General features: G+C 35.0%; 1 pseudogene; it reads right to left on the bottom strand.

Moving 5' to 3' along the window:
• Positions 1-12514: 12514 nt before the first annotated feature.
• Positions 12515-16318, bottom strand: part of LOC101275218 (60S ribosomal protein L27a-like) — a 38870-nt pseudogene continuing 35066 nt past the window's right edge.

The following is a 16318-nucleotide window of genomic DNA, read 5'->3' as shown; positions in this document are numbered from 1 at the left end:
TTAATGCATATTGTCTAACTACCTCCTGGAAAGATTGTATTAATTAGAAATCTTACCACTAACCTGTGAGAGTACTTGCCTTACTACATATTCTTACCAGCAGTGGGTATTATTGGTTTATAAATCTTACCAGTTTGATATGTGGAGAATGGTATTTCAATATTGTTTTAATTTCTTTGATTACTATACTGCTAGATATTTTTAATACTTCCTTAGAGTTGTCTTTTCATTTTCTTTGTCTACTTTCCTATTGGGTATTTTTAATCAATTTTTACAATCTCTTTATGTATTAAAGGTGTTAAATCCTAATTAAATTTATTTTTGCAAAATTGTCCAATTTTTACTTTATTTACATATTTTAACACATACAGAAATTTAAACTTTTTATGCAATTAAATTCATTGGTACTTGCCATTTTCATTTTTTTCTTTACTTTTATTCACTGTGCTGAGTTGTCTATTGATTTATATTTACTTCTTTTAAATTATTTTGTTTTGATTTTAAGGGGCGGGATTAAAACAATTGTACATCAAATCTTCTCTGTGCTGTTTCAATTTTAGTATATTTGCTGCTAAAATGAGCACATAATCTTGTTTTCTTATGGTTTAACAATTTTATATTTAACCCTGCTATCCATATGGAATTTATTTTGTTAAGAATCTATATTGAGTTTTTTCCACAAATAGCTGAATTTCCCAACATAATTTGTTAAACAATCCATTTCTTCCTATGGGCTTCTGATCTCTCTTTTATTATATATTAAATTCTTATATACATACATGACATATCTGATTTAGGGCTATCCTATTCTAGTCATCTGTAGATTCTAGTGATAACACAATGTTATTTTAATCTTCAGAGCTTTTTTTTTTAAAATTTAATTTATTTTTTTATACAGCAAGTTCTTATTAGTTATCTATTTTATACATACTAGTGTATATATGTCAATCCCAATCTCCCAATTCATCACAGCACCACCACCACCCTCCACCATTTTCACCCCTTGGTGTCCATACATTTGTTCTTGACATCAGTGACTCAATTTCTGCCCTGCAAACCAGTTCATCTGTACCATTTTTCTAGGTTCCACATATATGCGTTAATATACGATACTTTTTTTTCTCTTTCTGACTTATTTCACTCTGTAAGACAGTCTCTAGATTCATCCACATCTCTACAAATGACCCAGCTTCATTCCTTTTTATGGCTGAGTAATATTCCAGTGTATATATATACCACGTCTTCTTTATCCCTTCATCTGTCAATGGGCATTTAGGTTGCTTCCATGACCTGGCAATTGTAAATAGTGCTGCAATGAACATCAGGATGCATGTGTCTGTTTTTTTTTTCTTTTCTTTTTCTTTTCTTTTCTTTTTCTGAATATTATTTTATTTTATATTTTAAATCTTCATTGGAGTATAATTGCTTTGCATGTGTTTTTTTGAATTATGGTTTTCTTTGTGTATATGTCCAGTAGTGGGATTCCTGGGTCATATGGTAATTCTATTATTAGTTTTTTAAGGAACCTCCATACTGTTCTCCATAGTGGCTGTATCAATTTACATTCCCACCAACAGTGCAAGAGGGTTCCCTTTTCTCCACACCCTCTCCAGCATTTGTTTGTAGAATTTCTGATGATGCCCATGCTAACTGGTGTGAGGTGATACCTCATTTAGTTTTGATTTGCATTTCTCTAATAATTACTGATGTTGAGCAGCTTTTCATGTGCTTCTTGACCACCTGTATGTCTTCTTCGGAGAAATGTCTATTTAGGTGTTCTGCCCATTTTTGGATAGGTTTGTTAGTTTTTTTAATATTGAGCTGCATGAGCTATTTATATATTTTGGAGGTTAATCCTTTGTCCATTGATTCATTTGCAAATATTTTCTCTCATTCTGAGGGTTGTCTTTTCATCTTGTTTGTAGTTTCCTTTGCTTTGCAAAAGCTTTTAAGTTGCATTAGGTCCCATTTGTTTATTTTTGTTTTTATTTCCATTACTCTAGGAAATGGATCAAAAAAGATCTTGCTGTGATATATGTCAAAGAGTGTTCTTCCTATGTTTTCCTCTAAGAGTTTTATAGTGCCTGGTCTTACATTTAGGTCTCTAATCCATTTTGAGTTTATTTTTGTGTATGGTGTTAGGGAGTGTTCTAATTTCATTCTTTTACATGTAGCTGTCCAGTTTTCCCAGCACCACTTATTGAAGAGACTGTCTTTTCTCCATTGTATATCCTTGCCTCCTTTATCATAGATTAGTTGACCATAGGTGCGTGGGTTTATCTCTGGGCTTTCTGTCCTCTTCCATTGATCTATATCTCTGTTTTTGTGCCAGTACCTTATTGTCTTGATTACTGTAGCTTTGTACTATAGTCTGAAGTCAAGGAATCTGATTCCTCCAGCTCTGTTTTTTTCCCTCAAGACTGCTTTGGCTATTCGGGGTCTTTTGTTTCTCTCTACAAATTTTAAGATATTTTGTTCTAGTTCTGTAAAAAATGTCATTGGTAATTTAATAAGGATTGCATTGAATCTGTAGATTGCTTTGGGTAATATAGTCATTTTCACAATATCAATTCTTCCGATCCAAGAATATGGTATATCTCTCCATCTGTTGGTATCATCTTTAATTTCTTTCATCAATGTCTTATGTTGAATAATAGTGGTGAGAGTGGACATCCTTGTCTTGTTCCTGATCTTAGAGGAAATGCTTTCAGTTTTTCACCATTGAGAATGATGTTTTCTGTGGGTTTGTCATACATGGCCTTTATTATGTTGAGGTAGGTTCCCTCTATGCCCACTTTCTGGAGAGTTTTTATCATAAATGGGTGTTGAATTTTGTCAAAAGCTTTTTCTGCATCTATTGAGATGATCATATGGTTTTTATTCTTCAATTTGTTAATATGGTGTATCACATTGATTGATTTGTGTATGTTGAAGAATCCTTGCATCCCTGGGATAAATCCCACTTCATCATGGTGTATGTTCCTTTAAATGTGTCATTGGATTCTGTTTGCTAGTATTTTGTTGAGGATTTTTTACATCTATATTCATCAGTGATATTGGTCTGTAATTTTCTTTTTTTGTAGTATCTTTGTCTGATTTTGGTATCAGGGTGATGATGGCCTCATAAAATGAGTTTGGGAGTGTTCCTTCCTCTGCAACTTTTTGGAAGAAACTTTAGAGCTTTATAAATATGTTTTAGTATCTGTTAAAAAAAATCTCTTTGATTAATCTCCTTTTTATTGTATATTTTTGATGAATTTTAGAATAATATTATCAAACATAAAGTCATTTTAGATTTTGATTGAAATAATGTTAAACCTATTAAGGTATTTGGTCATCTCACTCAGGATAATTACGTGTCTTTCCTTTTACACATAATTTTTTATATGTCCCTTGGTGGAGTTTAGCAGCTTTCTTCATATGGGTCTCTATAAAGTCCTAGTTCTAAAAACGATAAACAGTTCATTCTTTAATATCTAGTTAAAGCACTTCTTACTCTTCAAACACCTTAAAAATTTCTGTAATTTTGGCCACTGGTATTCTCCATCTTCTACTTACTTAACTCATGGTTACATCCTCATTTATTTTTTTCTGATTATTTCACGTGGCTTAATCTGTTATTCCTTAACAAAATTAATCACTTTTTTTTTTTTTGCAATACCTGGGCCTCTCACTGTTGTGACCTCTCCCGTTGTGGCCTCTCCTGCTGCGGAGCACAGGCTCCGGATGCTCAGGCACAGTGGCCATGGCTCACGGGCCCAGCCGCTCCGCGGCATGTGGGATCTTCTCGGACCGGGGCACGAACCCGTGTCCCCTGCATTGGCAGGTGGACTCTCAACCACTGTGCCACCAGGGAAGCCCCCTAAATTAATCACTTTTAAAGAATATAGGCAATGCTTTATAGTCTTTTTTGAAGTATATGCAGTAATCGTTCTTTCATTACGTCATCAGCTACTCACTGAGTTCCAACCGTTTGACAGGCCATGCACTAAGCACGAATATATATCAGCAAACAAGTCCAACACAGAACTTAGCCTTTGCGGAGTTTATATCCTAGTGTGAGAGATAGATTTTAAGGGACTAATTGAAAAACTAAATTTCAAAATTAATAACTAATAGAATAAAGATTAGCAGGGTGTCATGAGAAAACATAACAGAGACACTTGATTTAAGTCTGGGGTGTCTAAGAAGACTTCCTTTTAGAAGGACCAAAACCTGAGTTTTGGAGGATGACTATGTGTTAATTTGGTGACGAAGGTTTAAGGATGGGACAACAAGAATTCCAGATATAAGGAAAAGAATAACTAAGAGCTTACACTGATTACTTATTACTTATTATGTACCAAAAACTGTGAACTGTGCTAAGCTCCACATATACTATATATATATTTTAACCCTAACAATCTCCAGTTAACTCATGGGGAAACTGAGGCATAGAGACCTTAAGCAACTTACAGCTTGCAGGTAATGTGTACAAATCTAGCGTGACTCCACAGCTCATAGTCTTAACTCCTATGCTATCTGTTCCTTCTATGCAGGCTTTGAAGGGGGAAGAAGCGTTTCATGTTTGCATATCTAAAAGAAGGTCCAGAGTATGGAGAGCTGGGAAAAGTGGAGTTACCTGAGACTGTTGGGTCAGGTAAGTGTCAGGTTGAATTTATAGACCATGGTGAGACATTGACTTTTGTCTTAAAAGAACTTAGAACCCACTGATAGGTATTCATCAGGAAAATGACAAGATCATATTAACACTTAAAAAAAATTTCTCTGGCTATGGTGTGAAGAATAGATTGAAAGAGGTGAAATGAGGGCAGAGAAAACAGTTTGGAAACTATTTCAGTACAGGCACACCTCATTTTATTGTATTCACTTTATTATGCTTCTCAGATATTGCATTTTTTTTTTTACAGATTGAGGGTTTGTGGCAATCCTGTGCTGTCAGATGATGGTTAGCATTTTTTAGCAATAAAGTATTTTTGATTAAGTTATGTACATTGTTTTTCTAGACATAATGCTATTTCACACTTAACAGACTATAGTATAGTATCAACATAACTTGAATATGCACTGGGAAACAAGAAAAATTCATGTGACTTACTTTATTGTGATATTCACTTTATTGTGGTGTTCTGGAACTGAACCTGCAATATCTCCAAGGTCTGCTTGTACTACGAGTTAGAGATAATGGTAGCTGAGAGTAGGGTAATAGTGATGAACATAGAAAGAAGAATATATTTGAAATATACAGTGGAGCCATAAAGAAATGGACTTTTGATAAGTTGGGTATAGAAATAAGTGAAAAGGAAATATAAAGCACATTTTAGGCACATGTAACAGAGTGACTAGTGGTGACAATCACTAAAGTGAGAATCACTTATTAGTTCTAGAAAGAAAAAGAACACAGAAAATAATCTGATTTTTCCCCTCTTTAAGAATGCTAAAAAACATTTTTTCTTGTCTTTGATTTTCAGTTTCACTATACTAGCCTTAGGTGAGTTTTTCTCAGTGTTTATCAGGCTTCTTAAATCTGTGCCTTGATATCTTTTGTCAAATTTTTGGAAAGTCATTTGTCATTATCCTTCAAATATTACTTCAGTTTCTCTTCTCTCTCTTCCCTTTCTGGGACTCCAATTATATATATGGTAGAACTCTTAATTTATTCTCTTTTCTGTATTCTCTCCTTTTTCTCTACAGCTTCAATCTAGATATTTTTTTCTGTCCCTTTCCGAATAACAAATGCTCTCTTCACTGAGTTTAATCTGCTGTTAAATCTACTGTGTCAGTAATTACATTATTGCCTCTCAGCTCCAAACCCACCCTTCTGTACTCTGCTTTGGGATGCTGAACTGGGACTCTGCAAACCACATTTCTGCTTTGTCACTAAGATCTACATTAGGTCATCTGGTTCTACTTTAGGATCTGACAAGAGGAAACACTAGAGGGAGAGTGCAAGATTGGAGGAGGAAAAAGGAACATGTTTCTTACTCTGTATCCTGTGAGTTTCCTATGAGATTTCTTTCTCCTACCAGATCCTTTGAGCATTACCTCCATGCTTCTTGAAATGCCTTTCTGTTGCATCAGCTGAATACTGTTTGCAGTTTTTCCATATGAAGCTAGCAGAGATAGCTTCATTGTTCTTCCCTCTGAGGCCACAGAATTTCAGAGATTTAAGTCCCAGACTCAGAAACACCAACACCAGCTGGCCAGGACCTCCTCCTCAGAAGCCCAAGTTTCAGCTTCACAGGACTCTTCCTCTAAGTTTCTAAGTTTTAATAATGTCAATGTCTTCCCTTCGTTTCCCTATTTCTGTTGTAGGTGCGGTATTAACTCCTTGAAGTTGCTACTTTCATGATATATTAGAGTTATTATCCTACTCTTTTAGTTACTTAGTTAATAAATTTATGCCTAGCTAACCATTCTCTATATTAAACTCCTCTGTTCAAATTACTGATAGTGGTTTTCTCTCCTGGGTCCTGTTACTTCCACTTATTGTGTTCTTATTTTCAGTTGTATTTTTCAATTCTGAAATTAGCATTTGTTTTTTTTTTTAAGAATTTTTACTTTTCTGATGAAAATTTTCATTTTGTCATCAATATATTGTGTATAAAATCATACATCTTAAGAGTTTGTGTCTGGTACTTCTAATATCTCAATATCTAAATCACCTGTTAGTCTATTTCTACTATCTATTTTGTTTGTATGATTTTTATTGCTTGTTTGTGTTTGATCATTAGGTCTTGTCTCCTGGTATCCCTTGTAACTTAATGATGAACCTTGTATATGAATATTTGTAAAGGCAATTTGAGTCTTTGGATGTATTAGCATCCTCCAGAAGATTTATGCTACTTGTGTCAGGCAATTAAGAGTCAAGAAGATCATCTCAGTCAAACAAGGAACTGAGCTGACTTGAAGACAGTTTTCAATATTTCTGGGGCCCAGCTTCTTTTAGTTTGTCTCTATTTCTAGGGTATGACCTTCAGGTGTCTCAGCTAAAAGCTAGGGTATTTACATTGGTGACCCTCTTCCTTAATGCGCCCTGAACTCCATTTTTATGCCTTAGCCTTATAAGACATCCAGAAATTATTTTCAGCTTCTCATTTTCTACTTGAGAATCAGCAGATCCCTTGAAGGGTGCTGATTATTGGACTCCCTTCTCTGTTCTTTTCTCCCCTCTGAGATGTCAAGTTGTCACTGCCTTGTTAGCCCTCCTATGCCTTTATGTATATTTTTGAAAAAATATATACATTTTATCTAGCTTTAGGAACATTCTTACTCTATTTAGTAGTTGTGTTTTTTTTTTTTACCTGTTCAAAAGATCCCCATCATACTAACCAGGTCAAAGATATTCTCTCTTTGAACAAAGAGTAAATAAAACATTGCAATATTACTTTACTAAAAGAAAATGTCATTTCTCTTTCTTGCCGTATTCTGATAGACTCATGACTCACAGAAAGGAAAGGCTTCTTTTGTCTTCTTACCATGCTCTCCTAATCTCAACTTTACCACTCAAAGTGCATCCTCAGCATATTATTACTTCCAAACAAAGATAAATTTTTTAGGAACTGTGATGTCATTTGTTGGAATAATATTTTTTTTCTTGCCCCCACTGTAAAGTCAATGATAATTACATTTACTGTTTTAAAAATTTAATTTCTTGAGGTTTTAAAATAACATTATATGTCTCATGAGGACGACATTCTATATCTACTTCTGTATACCCTATGATGTGTTCACCACCAAAAATTTAGTTTCCATTCGTCACCATACAGTTGACCCCCTTTACCAGTTTTTGCCCTCTCCCCTGCCCTTTCCCCTCTGGTAACCACTGGTCTATTCTCTGCATCTACGTGTTTGTTTTTATTTGGTTTGGTTTGTTCATTTATTTTGTTTTTGTTTGTTTATTATTTTTTTTATATTCCACATATAAGTGAAATAATATGGTATTTGTTTTTCTTCTTCTGAGTTATTTCACTTTGTATAATACCCTCCAAGTTCATCCATGTTGCTGCAAATGGCAAAATTTCATTCTTCTTTATGGCTGAGTAGTACTCCACCACATCTTCTTTATCCACTTATCTGTTGATGAACACTTAGAGTTGTTTCCATTTCTTGGCTATTGTAAATGATGCTGCAATGAACATGTGGGTGCAATGAACACGGGGTGCAGATTAGGTTTTGTATTCTTTGGATAAATACCAAGAAGTGTGATAGTTGGATCATATAGTAGTTCTATTCTTAATTTTATGAAGAATGTCCGTACTGTCTTCCCCAGGGGCTGCACCAATTTACATTCCCACCAACATACTGTGAGACTTCCCTTTTATCCACATCCTTGCCAACACTTGTTATTCCTTGTCTTTTTGATAACAGCCATTCTGACAGGTGTGAGGTGATATCTCATTGTGGTTTTATAACTGGTGATGTTGAACATCTTTTCATGTACAATATGTACATCTACTTTGGAAAAATATCAGCTCCTTTGTCCATTTTTAAATTAGGTTTGTTGGGGCTTCCCTGGTGGTGCAGTGGTTGAGAGTCCGCCTGCCGATGCAGGGGACACGGGTTCGTGCCCCGGTCCAGGAAGATCCCACATGCCACGGAGCGGCTAGACCCCTGAGCCATGGCCGCTGAGCCTGCACGTCCAGAGCCTGTGCTCTGCAACAGGAGAGGCCACAACAGTGAGAGCACCGCATACTGCAAAAAAAAAAAAAAAAAAAAAATTAGGTTTGTTGTTGAATAGTATAAGTTCTTTATATATTTTGGATGTTAACCCCTTATCAGATATATAATTTGCAAATATCTTCTCCCATTTGATAGGTTGTCTTTTCACATTATTGATTGTTTCCTTTGCTGCACAGTTTTTTAGTTTGATGTAATCCCATTTGTTTATTTTTGTTTTTGTTTCCCTCACCTGAGGAGACATATCTAGAAAGATACTTCTAAGACTGATGTCGAAGAGTGTACTGCCTATGTTTTCTTCTAGTTTTATTGTCTTAGTTCTTACATTCAAGTCTTGAATCCATTTTGTTATCACATTTAATCTTTTTATAATAACTTTTTATTGGAGTATAGTTGATTTACAACGTTGTGTTACTTTCTGCTGGACAGCAAAGATAATCAGTTATACATATACATATATCCACTCTTTTCTAGATTCTTTTCCCATATGGATCATTACAGAGTACTGAGTAGTTATTAGTTATAGGTTATAGTAGGTCCTTATTAGTTACCTATTTTATATATAATACTGTGTGTATGTCAACCCCAATCCCACAGTTTATCCCTCCCTCCCTCTCCCACCTGGTAACCATAATATTTACTCTTGATCCTGGCTTTGAGTCAGAGGAAAGACCTATAAGAAGTTATTTGCACATGTAAAAGATGATGATTCTCAGCCTTTATTTACAATTCATCAATTACTTAGTTCAGCTTTCCCCAGATTTGCCTAAAGGTAAGAAGCAGCCTCTCAGTTTCTTGTTAGAAATTCAGACCTCACTTCTGGAAAGCCTGAATTAGTAGGTCTGGACTGTGGTCTAGTGATTCTTCTGACAAGACAAGTTTGGGAAATAGTGATCTGGTTATTACTACATCACAGGAGAGCCAATTAACAATTAAAACAGCCTTACAAATCACTAAATATAGTAGAAAAATGATACTGACCTTGCATATTATTTAAATATTAGACAAATTTTCAGCTCGAATGAAGCTGTGTTGCACATACATATCCAATTGAAGAATTAGGGCAATTATTTTTATAATTTAGGCCACCATCACTCCCTGCCACCACCACCCCCAATCCATTAACACATAAATATATCCTTAAATGATTTGTTGGTTTTGGAAGATGAAAAGATAGTAGAAAGATGACTGGTGAATAATGAAGAGAACTTCTTTAAATAATTTAGCTGAATAATTTTATGTCATCTATGTGCACATGGAGTTTTGGGTTTCTCTGGTTGAACATATATACATTTGAGATATTTGCAGTCAATATTGTTGCATGTTAAATTAAATGAGTTTGCATGTATTTCTAAAGTTCTATGAAATAACTAATATACATCCAACTTTTAGCTACAGTAATAACTAATAAATTACATCTATTTTAAGATGTGAGTCTATTTTAAAGTCTGTTATAGTACTGATAGACATGCTTCCCCAAAATTTTAGAAATGTAAGTTTCAGTATCCATTGCAGGTGGGGTATTATTGTTTTACCTATATGTCAGACATTTTCACTAATATGCAAAATAAGCCATAAATTCAACCAATGTAGTTTTTTCCCCCTCCTTATTTACTAAGTTGTATGCAATGCTACTTAACTATCTGGGTAATACAGGTTTATTTCAACTATTGTCAGAAAGAAGTTAGAGAGTCCCTTTCTCTTATTCAAGTTCGATTTCCTATAGTACTGCAAGTATGTTTATATAACTTGAACATGGCTAGAAATATCCCTTAGAGAAATTATACTGTTTTTACAGCTTATGGTGTTTCAGTATAGACATTTTAAAAAGCAAGAGAGTTAATTTAGATACTTTGAAATGACTATGTTAATATGAGCTTGAGATTTGTTTTCAAAAACAAATTTATGTCAATAGAAAAACCTTGGATGTTGTAACCAATTGGTTGAAGGAGTGAGAAATGTTAGTCTATGATATCATTTTACTAACATTGAAGCCATACAGGCTTATGATATAGGCAGTATTGAAAAAGATGCAGGAGTTGGTCAAGTTTAAGTTATTTAAAGTTAGATGGAGTGAACTCTTACTAATTTTAGTGACCAAATAAATGAAATACTAAGTCAAGTAACCTAGCAGATATGGGTCAGTGTTCAGGCTTTTTTGAACAGATAAAAGAAGTTGGTGACATAAAAGGGTTGCAGGTCACATGAACACTTCTTTTAAGTCATGGAGTCACTGCCATAGCAATTTTAAATAGAGTTCGGTGTGTTCCTGCAAGGTCATGGCTGAAATTCAATTGGTGCTTGAGTTGAAATGTCTGCTCGTTATGCCACTTTAAGCATCTGAGGTGGTCTCCCCTTCAACTGCTTAGGGTGACAAAGTTGCTTTCCTAGTTTATTATCAACTTCAATCCTGGAAAATTTTAGAATTAAGTGTAGAAGTGTTACAGAGACCTAAACACATTGTTTATTTCTTTGCTTCATTCAGGTTTTTCCTGAAATATTGTCTCATAACAGATTCAGGTTTCCTAAAACAGATTCAGGTTTCCTAAAACATCCATTTCCTTATTGTGCTTTATTTTTTCTATAGCATCTATTACTACCTATTATATATTATACTTTATATAATATATTTATTTAAGTTATTTGGCTCTTTTTTCCATTGGGATGTAAATTCCTCTACGGTGTGGACTTTTATTTTTTTCATTGCTATATCCCCAACACATAGAGTAGTGTACCCTGCTGTTACACAATAAACTGTTGTTAAATGAATGAAAATGACTACTGGAGTCACTGTAAAAAGGAGGTCTTACTTTTCAGGCTTCTAAAGCAATCCAAGGAAGCTAAAAATGAAGAAATAATTCCTTAGCATTACTTTGTCTTTAAAATTACAGAACAGCATTTTTATTTTGAGTAGTATTTCTTCCAGTGACTACCCGTTCTTTTCTTATAGTTCTCCAGTTCTAAAAGGTATGGTAGAGGTGGTAATTATGTATTTTTGTATTTTAGTCATCCATAAAACAAGTTAAGCAAACAAACATATTAAAAGCCTTATAATGTTCCAGGCACCCTACTAGATGCTCTAGATTTGAAGGTAAAGGACATGTCCTTGTCCTTTAAGAGTTTTTCTAGTCTTGTAGAGGAGGCAGCAAGAAAACAAACACTTAGAACATGATGCAATAAGACATCTGCACAGAGTGTGAAGAGAGTCCAGAAGTAAGGCATGTAATCTAGAACAAGAGTGTCAGCAAAGATTTGCTAGAATAGGTGCTACTTTAACTCAGCTTTGACTGATAAACATAATAAAAATATTAACAATCATCATTCATTGAGTGCTTATTATATGTCAGGCAATTTACAACCCTGATGTCATTATATCCTTTCAAGAATCTTCATGTGGTAAATATTATTATTCTTACATTACAGAAGAGGAAATTATGTTTAGAAATACTGAATTAGTAATTTGCCCAAGATTACATAGGCAGTTCAGTGTCAAAACAGAAAGCTGGGATGAGATGATGACACCAGCACAAAGGAAACATTTACAAAATACAAAGGTGTAACAGAACATGACAAGGCAGGAACTAACAGGACTGAATCAGGTATTCTTTGGAAGCTGAGGGAAGTAGCAATAATTTGATATAATGTTGCAGATGAAAACAGAGCCAGATCATAATGGACAAGGATCACTCCAAGAATTTTGAAGTTTATACTGGTTTTGACGCAATATTCCGAAGAATTGTTTATTAGGTCTGCACAGAAATTGGTGGAAAAGTTTGAGATATTAAACGTCCCTTATTTAGTAATTTCTTATTCTTTAGACTAGTGAATTTATTGATTTATTGATTTATATTTTTTGAAAAGCACTTGTTAACATTTAATGAATCTTCCACCATGTGGCTTCAAGCTACCAGGACACAAGCCCCACCCACATCCTTAATCTTCTCTTCAGCTCTTCTGCTGAAGAATTTGGCCTTCACGATGACAGGCTGCTTTGGAAGCTTCCCCTTCCCCAGAACTTTGTAGTAGCCCAATAGCACCATATAAATGATAGGAGCAGCTCCAGTCTTGTTCTTCGCAGCATTTACCCAAGTCTGCTCACTGACCAAGGTCCATAATTTATCAAGGTTGACAGTTGGGCAGAAGTTCTGGTTCCTCTTTAAGTGGTAATGCCTCATACCAATTTTCTCAAGGTAGCCTGGTAGCAGGTGATCCTGTGGCAATGCATGCCACCAGCATTACCCTGGACTTCTGGTTGCTTCCGGTGTTTGCCGATGTGGCCGTGGCCGTGGCTGTGGCTCACTTGGCCCCTAACAGACTAGAGAATTTAAACAAGTGTTTTGTCTATGAGTTTGTGAAAAAGACTGAGAAGGAAGGAGAGGGAGAAGGTTTAAAAGGGTTTGAAAAGCAGTGTTTCTACAGAGAGCTTGCTGCCTCTTAAGCTTTTTGAGATTTAAGGGATGATCCATGAACTAATATTTATTTTCATTCTACCATATATCAGAGAATGGGTTTGGATTTTCACATGTCAACTCAATGATCCTCACAATCATCCTGCAAAGTAGGAATATTACTTCCATTCTGTGGTTGAGGAAACTGAGCATATGAGCTAAGGATCTTGCCAAAGGTCACATGGCCGTCAATAGCAAAGTCAGATTTTAAACCTATTTCAAGACTCAAGCTCTTTCTAGCTTAAGCTGCTTTCATCTCTTGAGACAGTGTTTTCCAACCCTTTAGGTCAAGACTTGAAGGATCATGGAATCAACTTAGTGGTTCTTAAATAGCATTTGAAAGAAATACAAAGATTAGAATAAAATAAAATAAAGGGTATCAGAGTGCACTACACATAGTAAGGATCAACACTGGTTGAAATTCTTGCTTCAGTCGGACATACACATGTATAAACATAAATATTGGTGTGTCCTGAGTTGTGATGGGAAATATACTCTTACTGAGTTTTCAAAAGTTTGAAAAACTCATCTAGTGAAATAAAGATCAGATCACAGCTACTACGTTAACTCATTTCTTATTTCATCCTATGAAGTTGAATGTTCATAGGTAACCGACAGGACACCACACCTCACAGCAAGGGTAGAATAGAAAAGAGAAGCAGAAAACTTCATGAGGGCTGAAGGAGGACAGCGGACCTTCATTTCAGTCATGGCAAACTACAAGACTTCTTTAGTTTAACCCTTCACCTGCCATGTCAAGGGAAGATAGTAGTAATTACATTTTCAAGGAAAATGTATGTGTGGGTCATTTATTGAGGTGATAAATTGAGGGGGGTTCCCCACCTCCTCCTTCCCACCTCCCTCTGGATTTTTGACCTGTAATGAAAGAGAAAGAGGTATAACATTTGAAATTGAAGTGTATGTGTATGCTAATATTCATACTTATTGAACACATGTGCTTTTGCAGATTTATTATTTATACTGTATAGAATTATATATAAAATCCAACTAAACTCCGTGTGTGGTGTTAAGTTACAATCTGTTTCTCTTTGGAATCCCATTCTGTGTACAAACATTTTTACAAAACATGTGGATTAGTAGTAGGAGTAGATGGTTTAAAAACGTTATGTTAAAGCAACACCTTAAGTCAACATGTTGAAAGAATGAGAAAATCAAAATAGTACTGTAGTTCCCTTACTGGTGGAAATAAGAGGGGAATCCTAGGATGCGGGGAATATATAGATTTCTCTGTAAGTTTACAAATGTCCCAGCAGTTGTTAATTTCTCCTGGAAGAACCTTAGATACACTAAATTTCTCAATAAATATTATTTTACATTTTAGCAAAGAAACTTAACTACTTACCTAGTAAACAAGGTTTTAAATTTGCCATTTTCCTCTTTTCCCTTTTTATACTCAAATATTAGTGCTAGTGTTGTTTTGAAGAGCCTAGATTTTACTCTGTACCATATTTAAATTTTATAAGTCTGAATAAATTATTGTAACCAGCTAGTTGTGTTAATTATATTTGCGTTTCTAACTAGTCAGATTTTAGAGGATTAAAACACAGAAAATTTAATTGCATAGTGTCAACCATTTCCAAATGCATGATGATACCAAGCAGAGTGGACTTAGGTATAATGAAATAAACAATTCTATGTGTGTGTCACTGACACCATAAGATATTTAAATTTATCTAAACCAACTCTTTCCGTAGTGTTGCCTACTATAAATTAATATAGAAAGCCCTTAGGATGCTTGGCCAGTGATATGGAAATTGACACAGTAAATATTTGTTTCATGTTCTGGGAATTGTGTACACTGCAGATCAGTTGTGTTTAATCATTACCATTTGGCCAATTTTGCTTTTTTCAGAAGAAAGATAATTATGTATTGGATATGGCAGTCTTGGTGCTTGTTAAACACATAGCTCTTTTAGGCTTATACTGCCCACCTCGAGTCCCTTGCTCAGGAGGTGAAAGCTATAATTTGTGCAGAGAAAGGGAATTTGTTGTCTCAAATAACTGAGAAGTAAAAAATAGGGTAAATTCAAGCATGGTTGGATTCAGAAACCCACTTATTGGATTTAGTAGCCGGTTTCTATCTGTTGCCCAGATTGGCCATGTTTTGGCTCCATTTTCAGGATCAGTGTGGTCACAAGATGGTAGCAGCTGCGCCAGCCTCACATCTCCTCAAGTCAAAGCCAAACCGAAGGGGGAAATGTCCTTTCTGTTGAAATATCTCTTTCTGGTTATTCAAGTAAAAGTCCTGAGATTAGCTCTGATTTATTCTGACTAACTTGGCTTGAGTTAAGTGCCTATTCTTGGATCAATCTTTGTAGCCAGGGGAATTCGAAGTTCTGATTAGCTGAACTTGGGCCTTATGTTCCATCCCTGAACCCAGGAATTGAGGTTGGATTCAAAGCACATGGATTGAAAGTTGGGAAGGGGTATTGTTTTTAGAATAAAGAGGAGTGGGCTGCTGGAGAACAAAAAATATTCACAATTCTCAGATCATTTTTATTTTCTTTAAGCTAATTCAATATTTTTAAAATAAGAATGGGAAATATATGTATGTTTATCAGTTTCAATCTAGGGAGAATATATATGGAATGGGCCAGTCACTTACTGACTTTATGATCTTGTGCGGATCAAAATATCTTTGATCCTTGTTCTCCTCAGTGGCAAATGGGGATAATATTGTCTTTCTACTACCTCACAGGTGGTTGTGAAGACCTAAACAGATAATGCTTCTAATAAAAATCATAATATCTAATATTTAATGAGCAGTTTGTCCAGAAATTACATTGTTACATCCCTATAATCATTCTGTACAGTAGATACTACTATAATACTTATTTTTAAATGACCTAAGGCTTACAGAGGTTAAGTAACTTGCCCAGTATCAATCACACAGCAGTTAAATGACTGAGTCAGTACTCATGTCTATCTGGCTACCAAGTTCATCCTAATAGCCACCATGATACAGATATAGGGGACTGTCATTGGATTCTTCAATTCTAAGAGTCACATGTTTTCACATTTCAGCATTTTAAAAAACCAGTATGTGCCTTACAGCTGATGGTAAGAGGACAATCATGATGTAGTAGTTGTTGTCTGCTTATGTGTAAATTGGTTACCGTTAGTCTTATTGTTATTTCAATTGAGTCGGCTACATGTGTTGAGTTTAAATG

Source organism: Orcinus orca, chromosome 17 (genome assembly GCF_937001465.1).
Source record: "Orcinus orca chromosome 17, mOrcOrc1.1, whole genome shotgun sequence".
In the NCBI taxonomy this organism is placed as follows: Eukaryota; Metazoa; Chordata; class Mammalia; order Artiodactyla; family Delphinidae; genus Orcinus; species Orcinus orca.
Note: the sequence above shows the minus strand (reverse complement) of the source record. Positions and strands in the feature narration are given on the sequence as shown.